This window comes from Callospermophilus lateralis, chromosome 7, assembly GCF_048772815.1.
Source record: "Callospermophilus lateralis isolate mCalLat2 chromosome 7, mCalLat2.hap1, whole genome shotgun sequence".
Lineage (NCBI taxonomy): Eukaryota > Metazoa > Chordata > Mammalia > Rodentia > Sciuridae > Callospermophilus > Callospermophilus lateralis.
The window spans coordinates 54,176,588-54,193,921 of NC_135311.1; the positions used below are offsets into that span (position 1 = coordinate 54,176,588).

The 17,334-nt window shown below is 37.1% G+C and overlaps 1 pseudogene; it reads left to right on the plus strand.

Annotated features, from left to right (window-relative positions):
* The first annotated feature begins 16,181 nt into the window (after positions 1–16,181).
* Positions 16,182–17,334, plus strand: LOC143403918 (pantothenate kinase 2, mitochondrial pseudogene; annotated as a pseudogene).

Below are 17,334 nucleotides of genomic sequence, written 5' to 3' on the forward strand. Positions count from 1 at the left end.
CCGTGACAGTCCAGCTTCTGGAAGAGCACTTCAAAAACGCAGTAGGTTTCCTCCTAGTCATGCAGGGGGCCACCGTGGGCAGCAGAAAGCCCCATATCTGGCGCGACAGGGTGACAGCTGCCAAAGAGCCTGAAAAGGAAGGAGCAGCCTTGTAGCTGGGTAGTGGGCACCAGGGGGCCTCCGCAGCGCTGCAACCGCCAACAGAACGCCAGGGTCAGGAGGCTGCGGCCCTGCCCATCCTGAGGCCACTCAGGTCTCAGCGGAGGACCACCTTGCTCCCCCTAGTTATGTTTGGCTGGAGAGTCCCAGACAATTTTGATTCGGCCTCTAAACTGGCTGAGTGGTTGTGTATATGAGGTGGTTGTTTTATTCAGTTGTGTTCAAAATCAAGGTTGCTGTAGATAAGCTTCCATGTGGTCCTCCTGGGCCAAAGGAGACATATATATGCACATATAATATCAAACAAGTCCTAATGTTGTTCCTCCTTGGGTGTGTGTGTGTGTGTGTGTGTATTACATATATATAAATATTTATGCACGTGTATGTATCTAAAACAAAATCCTAATGTGTTTGTGTGTGTGTGTGTGTGTGTGTGTGAGAGAGAGAGAGAGAGAGAGAGAGAGAGAGAGAGAGAGACAGAGAGCGAGCGCGAGCGAGAGAGGGAGCACCTGTGTGTACATCTCAAGGAAAAAATTAACTTTCTGATATGTAACATGAATTGACAATTGCAAATTTATAATATATATATATATATATATATATATATATATATATATATATAATACATTTGCAATTGAATATATATATATATATTCACACATTCAGAGTAGCTGAACAAGGAAATTTGGAGCCTGTTCCTCCTGGGTAATGGGAGTAATCATATGGTCAGTGAGCTACATGAAAATGTCTTAGGAAATGATTGGATCATGTGGGTTGTAACCTCATCAGTGAATTAATCCATTTGATGAATTGATAACATGAATGGATTATTGAGAGGCAGGACCCAGTTGGAGGAAATAGGTCACTGGGGTCATGACCTGGAAGGGTTTATCTTGTGCAGTGATGTTCTTCTACCTCATCCCAAGCCCAAAGCAATGGGGCCCACAAACCATCAACTGAATCTTCAAAACCATGAGCTAAAATAAATCTTTTCTCCCTTTTTTGTTTATGTCAGATATTTTGATCACAACAATGAAAAGCTAACACAGGGAGAAATGTAGGAATCTGTAATCACAACAGCTACAGGGAGCCAACACAATCACTGAACCAAAGAACAACTCAGCCACAGACACACACACAATGGAAACCAGAAGCAAACACCAGGAACCAGCTGAACCAACCAGCATGCTAGAAGGATGTGCACAGGTTATTTGCCCCAATGCAACAGAAGTCACATCAGTTCTGGATGCTCTCTTGGGAAGAGCTTTAGTAAGCAATCGTTTTCTAAGAGAAAGGAAGTAAATACTTCTCAAAGTAGGCTAATTCAGTTGCTTGACTAAGCTTTCAAATTATTTAGTTAATTTTCTTTTCTCTTTTTTTCTTTTTGCCATTATTCAAAAACTGGGACTTAGGAGAAAGACCAGTTTAGACAAAACAAGTACATTTTCTGTACACTTGGAAATTTAAGTTTCTGCTGAAATTTATGAACTTTTGTTCTCTGAGAATTATTCTGGGCCCGTGGTTTAAATGTTTTCCCTGTGAACTGATATTGCTGAATATTTCCTTTTGATCTCTAGTGATATTGGGTCAACAAGATGAAAAGTGGTAGCCAACCTTTTAGAGTAGCAGAGCATACATGTAAAAAGAACCCCAGTTTGCAAGCTGGGTACAGTGGCACACACCTGTAACACCAGCTACTCAAGAGGCTGAGGCAGGAGGATCCCAAATCAAGGCCAGCCTATGTCTCTTAATGAGACATCATCTCAAAAAATAAAAAAGGACTGGGGATGCAGTGCACCAGGTAAGCACTTGCCTAGCATGAAAAAGACCCTGGGTTCAATCCCCGGCACCATTCAAAAAGAGGAAGAAGAAGCCACAGTACTTGATAACATCACTGAGTCAGTGAACCAATTCTGAAATCTGCTTCCACTGGAATTTTTCAGATAGGAGATGAATTCAACTTCTCTTTATTATTTAAGTCACTTTTTATTGGGGAATCTGTCACTCACTGCTAACAATAGAGTCAGAGAAAAAGCATACCCCTTAGAATAATTATAAACTGAAATGAGTGCAATTTCCCTTCAACACACTCATCTCTGTTTGCAAATATTCTATAAGAACATAACTGAAAACCTAATATATATTGAGGAGTGATGGAAAAACATTCTGAAATAGCTGATATGTAATAAAGATAAAGAATTAGCTAGTGAAAAGTGGGGAAAATAGTATTCCTTGCACTTTTAACATTCCTGAGAAGAAAAAGAAATTGGAGAGGTAAGGAACTAAAGGAAATCTTACATGACTGGAGAATAATGAATAGCAGGAGGAGTGGCACAAGCTGAGGTTAGAAGTAGAAGCAGGGGCCAGACCATGCAGAGCACCATAGGCCATGTCAAAGATCCCAAGAGCAACATGGAGCTGTATTATCCAGGTAAACTAGGTTTTGCTGTAATAACAACCCTAGAATGTCAGTGGCTTACAAAGATGAATATCTTATTCATACATGTGTCCTTCATAGTTTAGCAATGGGATCTGCACTTGGGATGTCACTGTCCTTATTCTGGGACCAATGTATCCACTATGTGGAACATGGTTACTAGCCACAGTAAAAGGAACAAGAAAATGCAGAAGCAAGCTCAGTTCTTAAAGCTTCTGTCGATAGTGGCATGTACAATTTCTGTGCACATTGTATTAGCTAACGCAGGTGATAGGCCCTCCTACCGTCAAGTTATCCTGCAGGAAAGGAGAATACTATTGAACAATAGACAATATGACATGCTTTCCAGGAACCACTTGAGAGGTTTGAGCTGAAAGCTAAATGTGGTGGCACATACTTTTAATCCCAGTTACTCAAAAGAATAAGGCAGAAGGATCTCAAGTTCAAGGACACCTTGGCAACTTAGCAAGACCCAGTTAAAAATTTAAAAAATAAATAAATAAAATTAGAGGGCACAGCTCATTGGTAGTTTGCTTTTCTAGCATGTGTCAGTCCCTGGTTTCAATCACCGGATCCTCAAAAAGAGAGAGAGATTTAAGCAGCGTGATTTTTTTTATTTCTTTTTTTATTATTAGTTGTTCAAAACATTACAAAGCTCTTGACATATCATATTTCATACATTTGATTCAATCAGATTATGAGCTCCCATTTTTACCCTGTACACATATCGAAGATTCACATTGGTTACACATCCACTTTTTTACATACTGCCATACTAGTGTCTGTTGTATTCTGCTGCCCTTTCTATCCTCTACTATCCCCCCTCCCCTCCCCTCCCCTCCCATCTTCTCTTTCTACCCCATCTACTGTAATTTCTTTCTTTCTCTTGTTTTTTCCCCTTTCCCCTCACTTCCTCTTATATGTAATTTTGTATAACAATGAGAATCTCCTTCCTTTACGATGCAATTTCCCTTCTCTCTCTCTTTCCCTTCCCCCTCTTGTCCCTGTTTAATGGTGATCTTCTTCTTATGCTCTTCCTCCCTATTCTGTTCTTAGTTTCTCTCCTTATATCAAAGATGACATTTGGCATTTGTTTTTTAGATATTGGCTAGCTTCACTTAGCATTATCTGCTCTAGTGCCATCCATTGCCCTGCAAATTCCATGATTTTGTCATTTTTTAGTGCAGAGTAATACTCCATTGTGTATAAATGCCACATTTTTTAATCCATTCATCTATTGAAGGGCATCTAGCTTTGTTCCACAGTCTAGCTATTGTGAACTGTGCTGCTATGAACATCGTTGTAGCAGTATCCCTATAGTACGCTCTTTTAAGGTCTTTAGGGAATAGTCCAAGAAGGAGAATAGCTGGGTCAAATGGTGGTTCTATTCCCAGCTTTCCAAGGAATCTCCATACTGCTTTCCAAATTGGCCGCACCAATTTGCAGCCCCACCAGCAATGTACAAGTGTAACCTTTTCCCTACATCCTCGCCAGCACTTGTTGTTGTTTGACTTCATAATCGCTGCCAATCTTATTGGAGTGACATGGTATCTTAGGGTGGTTTTGATTTGCATTTGCATTTCTCTGACTGCTTGAGATAAGCAGCATGATTTAATTCACAGTATAAAATATCCCTCTAACTTCTGAATGAAGAATAGAAAAAAAAATGCAAGGGCCAGAGAAGTTGCTGGGAGCCATCAGCCAAGTAGGTATGACAATTTCCTTGCCAGCTACTCCCATGCTGTCTAGTGGAAGGACTCATGGAAATAGGACATTTTGGTGAGATCAATTAGGAGAGTCTAAGAGTGGTCACCTTGAACTATGATAGTGGCAGATAGAAGTGGAAAAGAGAGGGAGAGAAGCAGACAGATCATGACATATTTTAAAAGTAGAATTAAAAATTTTTGTGAGGGATTGGATGAAGGGAGAAAATGGTACCAAAAATAATTGTCAGGTTTCTGGCATGAGACACCATATAGATGGAATTGCCAATCTCTGAGATTGGGGATAATAAGATCAAGGGTCCAATTTTAGACATGCTAAGTTTGAGGCACCTATGAGTCATATAAGTGAAAAAATTACATGCACACCTCAAGAAATAAAGGGCTGGGGGGCTGGGGTTGTGGCTTACTGGCAGAGTGCTTCCCTAGCATGTGTGAGGCACTGGGTTTGATTGTCAGCACCACATATAAATAAATAAAATAATGATCCATCAACAACTAAAAAAATACTTAAAAAAGAAATAGGTCTCAGATGAAAACATAAATATGTAAGTCATTTTGGTATATAAATAGTTTTTAAAGCTGTAAAAGAGAATAGGATCCTAGACCAAGTTATGACAACTCCAAAATGTAGATATTAGATGAGAGCAACAGCACTAGCACTGTAAAGCATTTAAAAATTCAAACTCCAATTCAATCTGCATGGACTTGAATACTGGGTTATATAAATCCTCTGATTCTTAGTTTCCTAATCCACATCATTTCTTATGGACCAGTCTGTTGTGAGGATTGTATTGAAAAAAAAAAGTACAAACATACAGCCTAGCACATAGAAAAGTACTTTCTAAATCATGGCAATTGGTACTTCTATTAAAGGAGAAAGAGCCTTGAAAAAGTGGGAGAAAATAAGGAAGTCTATCATTAATGAAAGGATTTGAACAATGGATTTTAGGATGAGAGAGGTGCCAAAAATGCCAAATGCTACTGAAAAATTGAATAAAATGAAAATCTAGGACTGAATTGTGTCTTCTGAATTTGGCAAAAAAAATTGCATCAGCATTTTTTAAAGCATCTTTGATGAATTGATGGGGCAGTTAATGAGCATTAAGGACTAGAAATAAAAATACATGTCAGGTGAAGACCTAAATTTAAAAAGGTTAACCTTTAAATTCTAGGAGAATTTTAATCTCCTAGATTTATATTAAACCTTTAAAATCTTAGTATAGAAAAGGAGTTCCAAATTCACACATAAAAAAACAAATCATAAAATATAAATTTGGTAAAGTTTAAAACATCTGTGCATCAAAATATATCATTAAAAGTTGTGGGGAAAACTCCAGATAGAATGAAGATACAAACCTTACAACCAAAAAAAGATGATGCTCAAAACATACAAGAAATTCTATAAATCAATAAGAAGAACACAAATAACCTAATAGTCAAAGAAAAAGGACCTCACAGGACCTACAATTTATTTATTTTTATTTATTTATTTTGAGAGAGAGAGAGAGAGAAATTTTTAATATTCATTTCTTTTAGTTTTCGGTGGACATAACATCTTTATTTCATGTGGTGCTGAGGATCGAACCTAGTGCCCCGAGCATGCCAGGCGAGCCTGTTATCACTTGAGCCACATCCCCAGCCCCCTTACAATTTATTAATGTTTCCATTGTCACCGTCCTCACTTAATCATGTCCTCATTTCTCTCTTTAGTCCCACTTAGATTCCATGATCGATCATCTTAATTGGTATCTTACACATCCCTTTATTTCCTGCTCTATAATCCATTTCTCTTACTCAGTTTCAAAACTGTGTCCTTGAGAAAATCCAATTCTCTGTATTCACACCTGTAGCTGACTTTGGCTGTAGATACTCCTCCTTCAAAGAAAAAAAAAAGATGCAAACTCTATTGAGAATTTGTAGATATGACAGTAGAAAAAAGATATGACCTTGGTGGGAAAGGGCCCATTTAGTAGCTTCCATTACTTAAATTAAAACATGAAGAGCTACGGGGAAAATGAGGATGTAAGAGTGTGAAACAGAAAGTATCAGAAGGACAGGATGTGAGGACCAGAAATTTGAGGAAATAAGAGGTTCAAGATCATTACTGTGAAGAATGAGAAGGCTGTATTACAAAAGAAACAAGATATTTGGGCCCTATGAGTACCAATTTGGGGCTATGAATTTATAGAATATTAATTTCTGAAATTTACTGGGCATCATGTAGCTCATAATTGAGCACACCAGCCCTGACACATACCTATAATCCCAGCAGCTTGGGAGGCTGAAGCAGAAGAATCACAAGTTCAAAGCTAGCCTGAGCATAGTGAGGTCCTAAAGCAAATTATGAAGACTCTGTCTATAAATAAAAAATAAAAAAGCATTGAGCACACCAATCTTATACAGTTGTAATGGACCATTACATCACATCTGCTGTCAGAATACCCATATGCCAACCTCCACTCTGATGTGGCATACAGACATCCTAATGCACTCTCACAGAGGCTCTGTGCCTCCTCGTGCCACTTACTACACATGGCTGATACAGGATAAACCTATAAGACAGAAGGAGTAAGGATCCTGTGGATGATGTAAATGTCATGTCAGACCTGATATACATAGATTTGTGTGTAACAGAAATAAACTCAGACCTTAATTCACTAGTATTTCAGGTTTTCTGCCTCCCACAGTTGATCCTAACTAACCAGCAAAAAATCTCCAATTAACTAATCAGAATAACATAGCCACAAAAGTGCCCATGTTAAACCACAGTCAAAATGTCTACAAATAAAGGGTTTGAAATGGTAAGTTATATCAACATTAAAATAACTTTAATTCTTTATGAAATTAATATATTAGAATATTTTTTTACTAATTTTATAAATATATGAAAATGATATATAATAGGGAATTTCATAAAAATGACAAATGAAGACATGATTAATTTTACAGATTGCCTCAGCATTTTCTTTACCCAACATTTATTGAGTACTATACCATGCTAAGCAGTATGTTGGCAGCCAGGGATATGAAGATAAAACAGAGTCCCTAAACATTGAGGAGTTCACAGAGACATAAACACATGATTTTATGTATTCTAATTTCCAGTATTATTTATTTATTTTTGAACATAAGTAGTTGATTAAGCAAATGGACAAAAAAAATTATTTTTTCTTTTTTTTAACCTGTAGAAAAGATATCAATTTTGGTAGAGAAAAGGGCTAACTGTAATTTGTCTCTTTGAGCAGTAGAGGGCGACAGAACATCAACATGACAGCTTGAGTAAGCCTCTGTGGACCATGTTGTAGGCCTTTTTCTATAAAAGTAATTTATTCAACCAAGTGTTTTTTCCCCAGACTCAATGACATATTTAGCTATGAATATACAAATTGCACAAATTCATTCTGAATAAAATACATCCATGGTTTGACAAAAATAACAATTTTGTGGGGCTGGGGTTGTAGCTCAGTGGTAGAGCACTTGCCTAGCATGTGTGAGGCATCTGGTTCAACTCTCATCACCACATATAAATAAATAAAAGTTCATTGGCAACTAAAAATATTTTTTTTAAAAAATAATAATTTTAATTTATTCCTGTGGCATTTATCATTTTTATATTTTTTTCTCATGTTATAAAACCATGAAAATTCATCATTCAAGAAAATACATTTGATCTGTTTTTCTTTTCTCATAAGTACTGCAGAACACTTCTTTCTTATTGGTATCTTCCCAAGATTAATTAATAAAACACAATGTGGGCACCAGCTGTGGGTTTTGTCAGAAGAATAAAAAAAAATTCTTCAAATTACTTGTGAGTAGCATCTCTTTGCAGCACAAAATTTGATAACCTTCATTTATGTAATCTCCTTGGACTATAATTCATATAAAAATATTCATGTGATCAAAGCTTTTAAATTGCACTAAAGCATTTTATATTAACCCACAGTGTATTTTCTATGAAAAAGAAGGGGGAAAATGGCTTTTCTTCATCATAATGTTTTCATTAAGACTACTGTGGAAATGCTCCTCTCGGCCCCAGTGAGTTAGTTAACTCTCATTTGGAAAGTTATCAGCTGGCAGTTATTTGTGGAACTCCACTAAATACTCAACTTAGAAGTATTCACAGAAAGAGATGTTTTAAATTTGAGCTAGGGCAGTTTCCTAGGATTTCTGTAACAAATTACCAGAAGCCCCATGGCTTAAGACAATAGAAAATTACTCTGTCCTAGTTCAGGAGGCAGAAGATCAAAATAAAGGTGTTGGCAGAGTGGGTTCCTTCTAAAGGCTCAGAGGAGATTCTGTTCCTAGCCTTTTTTCTAACTTCTGGTGGTTGCCAGCAATCCTTGGTTTTCTTTGACTTTTAGCTGCATCACTTTAATCCCTGCCTTTGTCATTAGAGGTATTCGCCCTATACGTGTCTCTGTGTCTTCCCATGACCTTCTTTCGAGGTCACAAATCATTGGATTTGGGGGCCCATCCTAATCCTGTATGGCCTCATCTTAACTAATTACATTTGCAGAGACCTTATTTCTAAACAAGATCATATTCTGAGGTTCCAATGGACGCGAATTTTGCAGATTCCTTCTTCAATCCACTACAAATAGTAAGGCTATTTTTTATGTCTTCAAAGAAATCTTTAAAAGGAAGAAAAGTATTTTCTCTATGGAAATGAGTACCAAATATAGTATATTCAAAATAGATACATACCAAAATGTACTCAACTGAATTTTTTTATTTACTTTATTTTCACATTCATGTTATTTATATTATCTTGTACAGGAGTTTTGAAGTGTATAATAAAATAACCCATTCAATATACAATATGTATAACATAAAATGTATGCTCTTCATTGTCAACAAATAATGTGTACATTTTATTAACCCTATAGAATTAATAAATAAAGGAAGATACAGTAAAATCTTATTATAAGTAGAGTTCAAAAAGTTTTATCATCTGGGAATCATGACCACATTATTGCAAGGTTGAAAAAAACCACAAATTTCTCAATTAGCTTTCCAGTTAATGTGTATTTTCATTTATGTTTACATTTATAAAATGTGTAAGAAACAGACAAATTATTTTAAAATTGTACCATACATTAAATTAAGGAAGCCTTAAATAATCAGAGAGCACTTATTTCCTGACTCTTCACCCTGCACACCTTTATCCTGTCCCATTTGAGAATTGCAGCTGGGTAAAGTATGAAGTCAATTACCAACCCAGTTCAACCTCAATTTATATTATTATTATTATTATTATTATTATTATTATTTTAGTTGTTGATGGAAAAAATACATTTATTTATTTATTTATTCATTCATTCATTCATTTATTTACTTTTATGTGGTGTTGAGGTTCAAACCCAGTAACTCCCATGTGCCAGGCAAGTTCTCTACCACTGAGCTACAACCACAGCCCTGAATTCCCATGATCTTACAGACACTTTCAGAGTTTTTAGAGAATAAAATCAAGACTAAAGAACTTTAAAAAGATGATAAAGGGAAATGCCATCATGTTGCTTAATGACAGGGATGTATTTTGAGAAACACATCCTTAGGCAATATTATTGAGTGAACACCAGAGTGCACATACACAAACCTAGGTGGCATAGCCCCACTACACACTAGGCTGTATCTTCTAGCTACCACATATAAGGTTTGTCTTGTTAATCAAAGCATCTGCATGCAACACATGACTCTACAATGAATTGTACAACTCTCATTCTCAGAAAGGAGGGAATGTATCTGGGTTTTGAAAAAAGTCAAGTTTTTGTAACAATGAGTTGTTTGAAAAATCTCTCTCTGAAAGATGAAGGTATCAGATAATGTCTCTTGAAATTTCCTAAAATAATCACAATAACAGGCTTAATAAGGGTACTATGTTGTTTTGTTAAAATGAAGGTCATAATGCTAAACCACAACTCATTCAAGGCAGCTATGGCTAAGACTAAGCCAATGATTGTTCCAACTTATTTCAAGAGTAGAGGTTAAAGAATTGAAACAAATGTCCTCCTTCAAATATCACCTTCCTGCCTGGCCTTTTGGTAGGCAGAGGATGACAGACTCCACGAGCTATGCTCCCTGATGAAAACCCACAGTTAGTAGTTTGAGCTGCTAGTTCTGAACATGCTTTAAAACAATTGAGCAAGACAGAGAACTGACCTTTTAAAGATAATGTAGCCAAATTAAACTCAGTTTGAATACATGAAAGATTCCTGCAAGGAAACTTCTGGGGTTTCAAGACCAAGCATAAGGCTTCTTCTTCCCTATCTTTCTAAGGTCTAATGATAAATGGGAATTAATTCAGAACACCAAGGAAAGCAGGAGGAGAGTTGTCAGTGCAGGATGGAACATGCAGGAAGTGATTTTAGTGAAGGAGAGATCAGTCTCCATGGCAGAAACTCACGGAAGCTTCAGGCTCAGATTGCAGGTGCCTCTAAGGGCAGGGAGCTAAGAGGCTAAAATGGAAGGGTTGCTTGAAAGTGGGCCTAGCACATGATGGCACCAGATATCTGCTTACACTTCCTGCCTTCCTCTGCCATTTTTAAATACATGAACTACAACTAGCATTTCATCTCTGGGAAAAATAAAATAAGGTTTCTTCTTCTGAAAAACAGAATAAACTGAGGAGTATTAGGTATGCTGAGGATGGACATCAGTGTCACAAGTAAAGCCCTCTCATTTCTTCTTTGAGTTCCAAACCTCTCCCTGAAAAACTAAAAGGCATCAACATTCTTATCCCAAGATTAAGGCAACCAGTGGGTAAATCTGTTTATTAAGGCTGTGGTTAGCTAGAGCTAGGGTTGTGGCTCAGTGGTAGAGCACTCGACTGGCACGTGTGAGGCACTGGGTTTGATCCTCAGCACAACATAAAAATCAATCAATAAATTAATTAATTAAAGGTATTTGTCCATCCACAATTTTTAAAAATATTATTTTTTTTTTAAAAAAACTATGGTTAGTTAGCTATGTACCAAGAACTTGGCTTCCTCATTCCTTAACCTGATGATTTTTGGGGAAGGAACTACCAGGCTGGGCATTTCATCTTCTGGCCTCCCTCATATCCAAATGTAGCCATTTAACTACATGGAACATGAGTAGAAGTGGTGTGTGTCACTCTCAGGCCAGGGCTTTTAAGAAAGCAACTGTGGACCTGGGGGTGTAGCACAATGGTACAGCACACACTAAACATTTGTGAGGCCCTGGGTTTGATCCTCAGCACCACAAAAAAAAAAAAAAAAAAAAAAAAATGTTGGGCCTGGGGTTGTGGCTCAGTTGTAGAGCCCTTGCCTAGGACATGTGAGGCCCTGGGTTTGATCCTCAGGACCACATAAGAATGAAATAAAGATAATGTGTCCAACTACAACTAAAAAATAATAAATAGTAAAAAAAAAAATTAAAAAGAATAGAGAAAAAAATAAGGAAGAATGAAATGGTAATAATTATAAAGAGATCTCCTCCAAAGTTAAAGACATAACTATTTCTAGTAAAGGGAATAAATGAGTACCAAGAAAAAAAAAAAAGACCATGTCACATCACCATGAAATTTTAGAACACTAAATGTTTAGAGAAATGATTTTATTTTTATTTATTTATTTATTTTTTATTGTAGTAAGAACATATAAGATGCGGTCTACCTTCTTGACAACATTTTAAGTTTATGGGACAGTGTGTTCACTGCAAGCTCAATGTTGTACAGCAGATCTCTAGAACTTACTTATCCTGGTTAACTGAAACTTTCTAGACATGGAACAACAACTGCCCATTACCCCTCCCCCAGTCCCTGGCAGTCACCATTATATTTCTGCTTTTACAAATTTGACTATTTTAGGAATCTCTTGTAAGTGGAATATTGCAGCATATGTCCTTCTGTCATGAACTCACTTCACTTAGCATAATGCCCTATACGCTGATCTCTGTTGTCACAAATGGCATGATTTCTTTCTTTTTATGGTTGAATAGAATTCCCATTGTGTACATACCACATTTTTTTGATCCATTCACCTCCTGATGGACATTTAGGTCGATTCCATATCTAGGCTGTTGTGCACAGTGCTGCAATAAACATAGGAAAAGTACATTTTTAAAAAGTCTCTGGAGAAGAGGGAAAAGAGGTCACTTATCGGTTTTCCCGGGACCACATCGCCATGGCTGCCGGCGGTGGCGTCGCTTCCAGCGAAACGCTGCGTTACTCGCAGCCTACGGGGAAACTGCTGGACGCCAAACTCGACCACCGGCTGATAGCCCATGAGGACCAATGAGGAAACAGAGGGCAAGTAACTTGACTAAGGTCGTGGAGCTGATAAGGAGGGAGCCAAAACTCAAACCATGTTTCTTTGATTCCAAAGCCTGTGACCTTACTACTGAGTTATTGAAAATAGACAACTAGAGTGATTCTTAGAATCTAAGTAAGATCATCTCAGATCTCTGCTCCAAACAATGATATCTTCTCTAAGAGAAAAACTGAAGTCCTTATGTTGACTGGCAAGAAGTTTGATAGCTGTAGGACTGGGTGTTGCAGCTCTTGCATTTGCAGGTCGCTATGCATTTCAGATCTGGAAACCTCTAGAACAAGCAATCACAGACACTGCAAGGAAGGTTTCATCTTCTAGCCTTTCGTCCTACTATAAAGGAGGATTTGAACAGAAAATGAGCAGGCGAGAAGCTAGTCTCATTTTAGGTGTAAGGTTTCATATATGTACAAAAAGACCCTGTATCGGGGGTGAACATGTGTAGGAATAATAACTGCAAATACTACATGCATCACAAGGGAAAGATTGATGCCTTTGTTGGAAAAGACCATGGCAGCCACTGGCTGGTCAACAAAACCAAACTAATTTCAACTGGCCTGAGTGACTGAAAGTTAGCTTTGCCTTATTATAATGTCATTTACATTTTACTGTAATTGTGCTTTTGATCCTTCCTACCCTGTGAGTTTCCATGCAGGTACTTATGGGTAATGGGCATATGCATGGAGATACAGTTTTATTGTCTATACAAGTGTTAATCATAGGGAATAGGAGGAATAAATTACACGATCCTGTTTAAATAATGATAAATTTTAGAGGACAAAGGTGCTAATGGTCTATCTCCTTAGAGACAACCTACTTGCCTTCTATCTCTTAAGAGTATACTATCTTTCAATAAACTTTGACTGTTTCTGCTATAATCTATCTATCTTGCTTAAATTCATCTCTTGGGGACACAAGAACCAAAGGGCAGGACACTATGAACCATCAATTATTAGGTTCATTCATGCAAAATGAATGAATGAATGGAAGAATGAACGAACTTCAGTTCTCAGAGTATGCCCCTCTTGCCGCTTAAAAAAAAAATCGTCTAAAATTGTGGTGTTCTTTGTTGTTGTTGTTTTTTTTAACAAGGAACTATTATATTTGAATTATAAAGTTTCAAATCAGTTCATCAAAATATCCCTCATTGTAACACTGAATTCTCTCTGGATTCAGTTTTATAATTTTGACATATACGTAATTATACTGCAGGTTCTTTTTCACAATTCTTTTAAAATTTTCTTTTTAGTTGTAGATGGACACAATATCTTTATTTATTTGTTTTTATGTGGTGCTGAGGATCGAACCCAGTGCCCCATATTCGAGGCAAGCGCTGTACCACTGAGCTACAGCTCAACCCTCACAATTCTTTTTGTACTTCTGCAGTTTGACATCTTGCATATTTTGTTGCACTTGTTTCACCTTAGTGTCCATTTAATATCTAATTTTAGTATAGGAGAAAGTTATTGATTTGTGTGATTGCTGTATGATTATGATTTAATGTTAAAAATATTTTCCCTCACATAAATTTACAAGCAACTGTATTCATTTGTCTTCCTTGTATTCCATTAGAGCCCACTCTAAAGCTTTTTGTGGAAGTTGATTATATAATCTACAAAAAAAAATCTTGTGATTTAATCAATATGATTAAGTAGAACAGATGATTAAAGTCATATTAACAAAAAAAATTTGATCTTTTGTAAATCAGTACAGTTTTCAAACCAAAACATGTTATAGTTTATGAACTGGCAAAAAACAAAAAGGGGGTGATAGTGTCCTCAGTTTAGCTTGTTGCTTTATTTAAATCTAAGAGATGAGAATTTTCTTGTCAGAGGATTAAAAATAAGGAATAATACTGACCAAGGGAGGCAGATTAGAAAGTTAGATTATATCCCTGACTATTCCTTGCTTTATATTATTCAGAATGGCATTGTTATTTTTCTTAAACTTTTTGAACTCTCATAACATCCCATTCCTAGTCTTGAGATGCGATTGTAAAACACATTATAAATCCAAGCATAAAGTTTTTTAAGGGTAATAATTTAATGTTATCTAAGGAATCTCATGTTTATAGTAGTTACTTGTATTATTGAATTTACTTAAAATGTGTGATTATAAAGTTTTATTCTATTGAACTGAAAGCTATATAAAATTCACAAGGATAAATCAGTGATTCAGAGCACAGACTCTAGTATCAGGTGGATCTGGGTGTCAGTTTTACCACCTAAATTCATGACCTCCGTTTATTCATCTGTAAAATAGATTAGTTTCTACTGAATAGATTTTCTGTAAAGAGTAAATTATTAATATATATAAAATTAGTTTTAGCTTTTCTGTACTTCATTTTCTTAATTTTTGAATTGGAATTAATATTTTATTCTGATTGATAAGAATAAGATTGATACAATGATATCTTGCAATTATCAGATACTGAGTAAATGTTGACCCCTCTCTTCTTATCTCTATCATGAATACAGATGCTAAATATTTGTCTCTAACACATTAAATGAAAAGATGAGACTTAAAAAAAAAAAGAGGTCACTTATCAAGAAACAATAATAAACTGGCATCAAACTCTTTATTAGGAACACTCTGTGCTAGAAGAGAATGAAACAATGTTTTTGCAGTTCTGAGGAGGGAAAAAAATGTTTGAATATAGAATTTTGTGCTCTGCGAAATTATAAATCAAGGTGAAGGCATATGAAAGACATTTCCAAATTTGCAAGTACTCATAAATTTCATCTCCCATCTATTTGTTTGTTTCTGTTCAATATGCCTTTGGATGTATTCCAGAGAAGTGAGGCACAAACCAACAAAGATGTAGAATATGAGGGAGTGGAACTTGGAGTGAAGTTTAATCAAAAACAATTCCAGGGTGAGAGTTGTGCATGGAGTTTGCTAAACAATCTAAATCAGAATAGGAAGCTAGTTGGCCCCCAAATACAATGTCTTCAAGAACAAAAATGAAATGTGGTCTACATTGAAGATATCATAACTATGGAAATGGGTGATATCCATGATATAGTAAAGAAATCTTCTCTCAGTAAAAATAAAAGAAAGACAAATGGAAATTCCAGGAAACACAAACAACAAAAATTGTGTAAAATAAGTCATGAACCAAATACAAAGCCCATTAAAATACAGCATCATCTTAAGCTTTTTCTGAAATGATAAAAGAGAATTTATTTCATTTGGACACTAGAACATTCTTCTCCAAGGATTCTAGAGATCATGACCTTAAGCCTATAAAAAAATGTAATTGTTGCACATTATTTGACTATGCAGTAAATGATAGTTAAAAAGACACAATAATATAAATTAGAGAAAGCACTAATTTTCAATTTTGAGGATCAACCTATAAGCAACATGTGAAAGATGGGTCTCAGTAAAGAATGAATTTGGCATTGACCTTGAAATGCAAAAATAAATATACAACTGACAGAATGTGGAGGTTCAGGTACAAGCATATGGAAGATGGAAGAAAGGAGAAAAGGTCCAATTGCCTCATCAAAGCATATCAAGAGGCTCCAACTGGACTGCCATGGAGGAGGATGGAGGATTCTGGTGCTGGGGGGCTGGCTCCAGCGGCAGCCCTGGCTGCTGCGCATGGGAGCGGGCCAGCTTGGTGCGCCCCTGGAGCGCCATGGCAGGGCCACCGCCACCTCATCCTCCTGGACTCGGGAGCCAGCGCCCATGGGGCTCCGAAGGACGGCGGTGGGAGCCACCTTGGCGCCCAGCGAGCAGTGCTACAGCGCCTGCTGTCCGGGCCTTGGCGGATGGTGTATGGCGGGATCAGCCCAACTCCTGCAGCTGCCCTGCCTAGGTCTCCCGCCCGCCGGTTGAAAGCCTCCGGAAAAAGCAGCCGCTTTTTCCATGGTTTGGCTTGGAGATAGGTGGAACCCTGGTCAAGCTGGTTTATTTTGAACCCAAAGACATCACTGCTGAAGAAGAAGGGGAAGAAGTAGAGAGTCTTCGAAGCATTTGGAAGTACTTGACCTCCAATGTGGCTTATGGGTTCATGGGCATTAGGGACATGCACCTGGAGCTGAAGGACCTGACTCTGTGTGGATGCAAAGATAGGTGATCTTCAGCTTTGCAAACTGCATGAACTAGACTGCTTAATCCAAGGAATTTTATGTATTGACTCGGTTGGTTTCAATTGACGATCACAGTGCTATTACTTTGAAAATCCTGCTGATTCTGAAAAATGTCAGAAGTTACCATTTGAATTGAAAAACCCACATCCTCTGCTTCTGGTGAACATTGGATCAGGGGTTAGCATTTTAGCAGTGTATTCCAAAGATAATTACAAGAGGGTCACAGGCACAAGTCTTGGAGGAGGAACTTTTTTTGGTCTCTGCTGTCTTCTTACTGGCTCTACCACTTTTGAAGAAGCTCTTGAAATGGCATCTCATGGAGGTAGCACCAAAGTGGATAAATTAGTGCGAGACATTATGGAGGAGATTATGAGAGGTTTGAATTGCCAGGCTGGGCTGTAGCTTTGAGAACATTAACCAGGTGGTATTTGTTGAAAATTTCTTGAGAATTAATAAGATCGCCATGCGGCTTTTGGCATATGCTTTAGATTATTGGTGCAAGGGACAGTTGAAAGCACTTTTTTCAGAACATGAGGGTTATTTTGGAGCTGTTGGAGCACTCCTGGAGCTGTTGAAGATTCCCTGATTGTTACCTGGGAGGGCGTCCTGGAAATTTCTACAATGGGATC